Here is an 8,420-nt window from a genome sequence, read left to right as displayed (position 1 = left end):
AGTCAGAAGTGGGGTTCGAACCCACGATATTTCACAAGAACCAGAGCTTAAATCTGGCGCCTTAACCACTCGGCCATTCTGACGCACAACACAAAGTACACACATGTAGGTTGTGGTGATGCTGTACTGCACAAAAGATTTCGAAAATCAACGACCGCAATTACTCTCCGGATGACGAATTGACGTTTCATCGTTCGTCTGCCGGTCACACGGTGCAGTCAGCAAAAGAAATCAAAAGCAAAGCTTAAATACCAACCGATTGCCCAAGTGATGGCCGCACCAGCATAATATCAAACTCCACAGCACCACCTTCGGTTGCTTCTTTTTTTTACCCTTAACAGAAATCACTCTTTGTGATCACCGCCATTGGTGAGAATTTATTTTACCCCTCCCAAATACTTACTTGCGTGTACGAGCGTGGAAAAGCAGCCGAACCAAATCAGCAATCCAATCGGGCAGGTTGGGAAATGCCATGAGAGCATCTTCTTCGGTTAGCCGGCCGCCGATTGCGTCGTAATTTCATTCTTCTGGAGCCGCGTGGAAGAGGGACGAGATGGTGGGAGAAAAGATCAAATCATGAATCACGTGTTTGAGCGCTACATCGTGGGAGTTTAGGTATTTTGGGGAGATGGACCTAGTTTGAGCTTATCGAATAACGAGATTTTTCCAGTTATTCCAGCCGATGCTTCGGTTGGTAGGACGGTTCTTCATTATCGTAAAAGTGGGTGACTTTTGGTCAGTAAAAAAGCCTCAATAAAATTCGGGCATAGTTATGCAACTGCCCGGGTGGATTTACATATTTTACCGAATAACACTAAAACCAAACGCTTAAAACCCGTCAACGATCGCCCCAGCATAAATCAGCCCATCACTCAGAAACCGTTAGTCGGTGCCAGACGAGCAGCATTCCCGAACATAAAGTAAAAACCCACGCCACATCTGAGCCACGCAACGACGACGCCCATATCATCAACCGACGGACAGGCATCGTTCGTTTTGTTGGAAGGAATGTTTTTCCTTTTTTGCGCTCTCTCTCCCTCTTTCTCCTCTTCTCCGGTATCTAATTTTGTCTGGCCTTGATGAAGGTCGACGCCGGTTCCGGCGATCGAAAAACCATTTTTCCTGGCCGTTCTTTGCACCCGGGTTTGCGTCGGCGCACGATCTCTTTCGCCCGTGTGTTTTCTTCGGCCTGTTCGTCCATTATCTTTCCCGGTGTACTCGCTCAGCCTCTTTACCTCTTTTCCTAGTTTTCTTCCACCGTGTTTAACGTAAAGGTCAACGAAACGCAGGGATATCACTGATGGACGGTTTAATGATGTTAAGTAGTTGAGATTTGATGGACAGGTTGTTCATGTGCGATTGTTTTACTGTTCGTTGTGCGTTTAAGCGTTTTCACTCATGCAAGGAGTTTATTTAATTTCGTGAGTTAGTTCCATGACACCTTCAACAACAGAGTGCTTTATCATTTCTTTCAAAAACAGTAACCATGATGATGATTCAAGACACTGATTGTTCTTTTCCAACATGCGTAAAATGTGTTGTTTCATGGTTTGAATCACCATCAGTATGTACTGAAAGAAAGGCATTGGATGTTTTTGTGGTACATTGGTGACAACCGTTTATACTTCTTCTTGCACCATATTCTTCATCAAATTGAAATAAATAGAAACATTTCGGAACACCTTGAATTAGAAAATAAATATTAAATGAAATTAGTTTAGTATAAGAATGAAAAACTATTTCTCAATAATTCGATTTGTTAATTAAAAGCAAAATTAAATTTGTTATTAAAAGCGCATAATTCATGTTAAGTACCAATGTTTGCCAATAAACATTTATACTGACAAATATTTTAGGCAAACACTTAAATGGCAAACCACGCGATACAATGAAAATATTCCAAAAGAATAATAAAATTAAATCAAATAAAATGCTAAACAAAATGCTAAAATCCGAAATTCCGCTTTACATAACCTCACTGCATGAGCTTTAGCGGCTTAAGGCCGTTGAACAAAATTCATCGCGAGGCATCGTCATTGGTTTGTTGGCAAAAAAATAAACATTATTTAGACCCACCCACCAAAGAGCAGTAACAAAAGAAGCACATAAAAGACCAGCATACATTGAGATAGATAAATAAATTAGCTGGAAACATACTCTGATGGTCAAATTAATCACCGTTTGTTCAGGTGGTCGGTTGGGTCCTAAGGAGGAGAAGAAGGAGGGCATTAATTGTCTTAAAATATCCTCCAGCATTTCTGTCGGACGAAACCCGAAACCAACCATTCTCCATCCAACAGGTCCGACGTTTTGTTATATTTTAAGAAATGGGGGTGTTCTTTTGGGGGGAACTCCGGTGGCAAAACCGGCGCCAGTAATGAACTCCTAATGAAGTTTCGTTTCAGGGAGGTTATTTTGGATGCTAGAAAGTGATAAAAGGGATACAAGTGCATATCGCCAGAAACAGGGATAGTTTTGAAAGTGACCTTAGTGAAACACTTTGCTTAAAGTCTTCGGCTAAAGGCGTTGTTTACAAACAAATAGCAAGCCGCACAAAATGGCGGAAAGCGGCAGATCCTATCTCTGGATGCTATCAATTAAAGCCTTCGGCTGGAGCGAGTATCGCTGCGCCAAACTCGGCGAGTCGTCTTTTCCTCCCTGCGGGACACGGATCTGCGCGAGGCCATTGACGCACTAATACTTCCTAGCCCCTCGGTTCGCTCCTTCGGGATCCACCACCTTCCGCGCGACCTCCGAAGGCCTCCTCCTCGCCAAACGTGCAGATTATGGTCGCTCCGCAGCGGGTTCCCGAACCGCAGCAAAAACGCACCAAACAGTGCGTCATCGATGCGAGCCTTTCTCCTACGCCTGCGGGTGTTCCATGGTGCACCGCCAGCCGACTCTCCGCCTCCCACCACCGCTCACCAACGCCACAACAACCTGCGCCATCATCATCATCATCAACTTCAGCCGCACACTGCCGCACATGCCGCGTCTCCGGCTGCAGAAAGCTCTCCGCACGGCTTCGATGGTGGGCAGCCGCCTTATTAAACAAATAGATTATCAGCATCGGTTCGCCTCCTCGGATCCTGGCCCGCCTCGGTGCAGCGAGCGAGGAATTAAATTACGGGAAATTAAAGTGGAAGAAATTACAAGCCACGATTGACCTAATCCGTTCGCGGGGCAGTCGACGATCGTGGGAGCGGAGTGGAGATGATGGTCATGATGCATTAGCAAGTCACGACGCCGCACGATCGGAACGTGAACGCTTTGTGCGAATCGTGCGTGATGCGCCTGGATGACGTGCTTCGAATGTCAATCGCGATCGCGACTCTTGGCTACCCTCATGCCACAGATGAACCTCACTCACGCCAGGGCAACGACACCCCGAATGTAACTCCTTCGTTCTGGCACGTGGGATCGTTAAAAAGAACGGTTTCTTAACCTCATTCTTCGCCGGGTGGTGAATAAATTATGCGCGGAGGTACCCACGCCAACCACTTCACATGTCAATCGAGGGAAGAGAAAACACAAAACCCCGACAGATTTTTGCCACAAAATAACGCTCGGGGGGGGCATTTTAGTCAGTGCTAAGAATGGAATGGAACCATTAGACCAGAACTTGTGGCAGTAAATTATCAAAAACAACCCCTACTGTTAACGTTGCCTTTGGAAGTGTCATAAATGGAGCCTTAAATCGCAGAAAATATTGTTTTGACCATCATCAAAGCAATTTGCACGCTGGTTCGAATCGGTGCGAAAAATTAACTGTTTTGGGCTGTAGCTAAATTATGCGAACGGTCTTTCCTTTTTGGCTGCAAATTTGTGAGCATTTTGATTGGACTTTATTTGGGTGGTTATAAAATTATGATAATTTGGTGGAACCTGTTGATCACAGGAGAGTATTAAATAAATGAGCTTTAAGAGCAGTCCAGCAACGCCATTTCACAATCTATTGCAACACGTTACCGTCTAGTTTGTCCAATAAACTATTTAAATATTGCAGAACTACTTGCTTTATTTTTAACTACTTTTAAAAGGACTTTTCCTCAAATTAATATTGTCACTTTGAACATGTTATCCTTTATTTCCAGTTCGATTTTGTGTTATTCAAATGATGTGAAAATAAGGCATATTTAAACTTTGATAACGAAAACATTTGATATCAATTGATTTAATAATATCATCAGTTGAATAGTGGTGGTAGCAACAATGTTGTCGGTATTGATTATGTTGTAGCCAAGTACGAAAAGCCTTTCAAATTATATATTTTGTATCAACAATAATGTAGTTTTATAGCATGTTCTGTTCCTCTAGGCTGATCTACTCTTATTCATGTTTGATTTATTGCTTTCAGGCTTTGGACTCTTTTGGCTTTAAAAGTCCTTGGTGTTATACTATAGTAGTATGAAGCTTGTGTTTAAGTTCAAATTAGCATTACCTTATACTTAAATATATTTTATACTATTAATTCATTGGAGTCACAATGGAATTCTTATAATTAAATATGTGAGCCTAACAAGTGAGGTTTTGTTTTGCTCAAAAGTTCACTACTGTTTTGTAAATCTCCCTCTCTTATAATCTGTTTGCAATATGAATGTAAAGCGCGCTGTAAAATTAAAGATAACTTTTGCTTTTAATTGTGATGAATTTTTATAATGAGTATCAAACAAAGAAAGGTTACTTTGAACGCAGCGAAATTTCTTAATCTTCATCGATCGCCTCCTGCTGGGGAAAGTGTCGAAAGATTCCGTCGATAAGAAAATAAATTCCAAACACCTCACCCTCACCCTCCACCGGTGTGCAATCGCAGCCGTTCGATTTACTCATCCGCCATGCATTATGCTCCATATTCAAATTGATCGAAACGCACGCGGGTAAAACAATCGAAAACAATGTGCCAACGAACCCCGCGAACACTTTCGCCCGCCAGCAAAGCAAAACAACGGCAGCAAAAACGGGCGCAACCCCGTCACGGCCGTCCACAATAAATCAGCCGAAAGGCGTCGGCAAACTGATAACCGTACCGAAAAATACTGCATCCGTCGGCGTTGCGCGTGCGGCACAATGTCAATGCACTTCTCGTTTCGGTTTCCCTTTTTGATTTTCGGCACCTTGGCGTCTTACCCCTCCAACGTCTTTTGTGCCATAAATGTACACGTGTGTGTGTGTGTGTGGTGTGCCAGGTTGAAAATGGCGCTTCGAAACCTTGAATCCCCCTTTTGCCATCTTTGGTGGCCGAATGCGTTCCATTTTTGTGGCCCGAGATTAGTGTTTTACTGCCTCGGCCGCCGCTTTCCTTCTGCAAATTATGCACGAAAGCGATAAATTGAGGAAAAACACGGCGCACGCCCGCGTACACCATTTTCGCTCCGCGACTTTAATGGTCCGTCCTGGCGAAACATCCCGGCTCGGCATGGCTCGACACGAACGACAAAAGAAAGAAAGAAATAAAGAAAGTATGGACGCGCAGGCGGGCGGACGAATGCAAATGACCGGGAAAAATGGCCCCACCGGTACGCTTTGTTTCGCGGGGGAGATTTTCCTCTCCGGGCGGTACGATCACCGTACGATCCCGGGTGTCCGGTAGTTTGCCGTTTTTCCAAACCACCCATTGTGTTTCCCCCCCCCCCCCCCTCGGCATTGTGTTCGCGTGCGTCCAGCGGCGCATGTGACACGGGGATTAATCTCTTTCGGTAACAAACGGTTCAGCTGGCCAAAGCGTCCGAACCTGTTATGCTGCGGCATATGCATGAGGTTCCCAGGCAGAATGTGTGTGGGAAACTCCGTGCCGTTGCCACATTCACCTCACGTTTGGCGAAAAACAAATGCAACCGACCTGCCTGATGCTGCTCCCTGGTGGAGGGAAAATGTGCCAAATTTATTGCGCGATGCGTTGCAATGGAACAATCGGGTGGAAAAACAAAAAAATCCAGGCCGAGACCGTGGGGTGGACGGTGGCGAATTGTGCTCGCTCTCAGCATGGCAAAAGTTCATTACGTCAAACCTTTTTTTTTTCCTCGCCCACCGTACACGGGCGAGTTCGCGGATTCGCCAAGCTTTTGGGATATGGGAATTTTCTGTTTACTCCATCTTGCATTTGTTTCTTTTTGGGGGTTTCAAACCAGCTCTGGGTTGCAACACGTTCGGGAAAAAAGGCGGCCACGTTTAAATGAACTGTACTTGGCCCGTACTGTACTGTGCGCTGTGTGTGTGTTGTATGCATTCGTTCTTTGCGGAACATCTTTCGGACGCCAAACCAAGGGCTGCCCGTGGTTGGGTTTTTCTCGCTTCTGGTCTCGTTTTTCCACGTCCTACAGAACTCATACGCTCGCTCGTTCGTGCGTGTATCCAAACAAACCCCCGTAAGCGCTGTCATGCGAATCTGGCCTGGATTCTCACCCATTTCTGGCGCCCCCCCCCCCTCCCCCCCCAGCGGCCGGTTTCCTTGTTGGCCTGCTTCCGGGGAAGCTTTTGGAAAGCAAAGCAATCGCAAAAGGAAAAACGAAAAACTTCCCGAAACGGAACCGGTGGAGACGATGAAACGAGGAGCCCGAAACTACACTCCGCGCACACATTCACACGGCAGGAAAAGGAAAAAGAACCCCCGTGTGTACACCAGACGCCGGGAGTCTCCTCGGGGTCCATGATTTATGAGAACCCATAACGCCGGAACCGGTTGGAATTAATTCTTGCGTTTTGTTTCCGTTCGAGCTTCGTTTTCGGGACCGGCTCGGGACCATCTGATTGAAAACGGTGTTTGCCTTAGGATCTGCCTCGGTTTCTATGTTTGTTTTGGAGTTGGAAAGCCTTAAACAAATGCCAGCTGATGCTGATAGAAACGTCTCACTGGTTCAGCTCGGTTCGCTTTGTCTCCCGCTTGAATTAGGAACCGGTGTTCCCCGCGTGAAAGGGATGCGCCTGTGCGCTTGGGTTTCGAGCTCGGCATGCAATGTTGGAGCTCGCACTGGAGCATAACACGGAGGCGATCGTGATCAGCAGCGTACCGTGCGCGCGCGCACTCGGCCGATCGACGTTTAATCCACTTTTAATTAGAATAAGTAACTGGTTCACGGGCATGGTTCCATTTTTCACGGGCCCGAGCAGACTCCCGGCAAACAGCCACGGTCCGGGAGGGGGGGGTGGTTTGCACCCGTTGTTTTTTTTGTTTGCTGTTCGTTTTCGTTTTCCCTCCCCCGATTGCTGTCCCGATCGAGCGCATCGATCGTTGCGGATCGAAGACCGGAGAAAGCACGACGAAAAATCGGAGCAGCGACCAGGTTTCGAACTGTGGCGGAGGAATTGGACCGAGGAGGAGGGAAAGGGGAAGAGGGGTGTGGACTTTGGGGGATCGCACCTTCTCAGGGCACCGTCTGCACTCCGGGCCGGAGGTCCATCGGGACGGCAATCGATTGACGCACGCGCACGCCCTGGCGTCGGGGCGGAAAATTCACACCGAACTTTTCGCCAGCCTCCTCCGTCTCCTCCTCCGATTTGCCCGGCAGCTCACTTCAACTCCACTTCACTCCACACACTGCACTCCACACAGACGCCGGGGTGACGAGAAGGCGCGAGACACTTTAGGCACGCTTTCCAGCGCAGGCCCGGCCCAGCGGAAGACTGGCCGCCTTTTTTTTTCCTCCCCGTCGGTTTTTAGTCGGTTTTCTAGGACTCCGGGAGCGGGCGCAAGCCAAGGAGAAAACCGGTTGGTCCGGGAAGGGAAGAAACTAGGTGGGCCCCCGGGTACGGGCTGGGTGATGCCGATCGATCGAGAACGCCGAACCGAACGGGCCGCGATGTTGTGGCAGACTGAAGAAGTGTTCCAAATGCCGACCCGGAATGCCTTCCCAAAGCGCAAGAAACTCGGCTCGGCACGCGGTGGACGCGATCGCATGAAACGCATGCAGCCGGCGGGGGCAGGCAGCCGTGAAGCAACAGCGGGTCTAAATCTCCCTAGAGGCAGCCCCGCGAGCCAAGATGGTTGGATCGCTCGAATGGCGTGGGAAAAAGGAAATAAAAAAAAGGCGTCAACTCTCTTATCTGTGGCTTTTTGTGCTGTTTGGCTTTGTTGGTTATCTCCAAATGGTCTGCACCATATGCTAGCTAACCTAGGGGTTCACATCCGGTCTGTGACCTCGTGTTTACTGATACGGCAGTCGGAATTCAACAAACCGATAGACGTTCAGTGGAATAGTTGTTTCTTAGTTCGCATCGAATCTAAATTCGAATCAAATGAAGTGACATAACATGTTTTCGATCACATAAAAAGCTGGAAACGATGATGTAATACTATTTGAATTAAGCTGGTGTCAGTGCTTTACCGCGTCAGGTTTTGACAGGCAAAAAGTTTATCAGTCAACAAAGTTTGCCTTTCTAAACTCGGAGTCGTGGTTTTTATCTAGAAAAAATAAACAAATTCA

General features: G+C 47.1%; 1 non-coding gene across 1 annotated transcript; it reads right to left on the bottom strand.

Moving 5' to 3' along the window:
- On the bottom strand, positions 1-83 carry Trnal-uaa (transfer RNA leucine (anticodon UAA)). The gene has a single exon. It is a non-coding gene; the product is annotated as a tRNA-Leu (tRNA).
- Positions 84-8,420: the final 8,337 nt, after the last annotated feature.

The sequence above is a fragment of the Anopheles coustani genome, chromosome 2, assembly GCF_943734705.1.
Source record: "Anopheles coustani chromosome 2, idAnoCousDA_361_x.2, whole genome shotgun sequence".
NCBI lineage: Eukaryota > Metazoa > Arthropoda > Insecta > Diptera > Culicidae > Anopheles > Anopheles coustani.
Note: the sequence above shows the minus strand (reverse complement) of the source record. Positions and strands in the feature narration are given on the sequence as shown.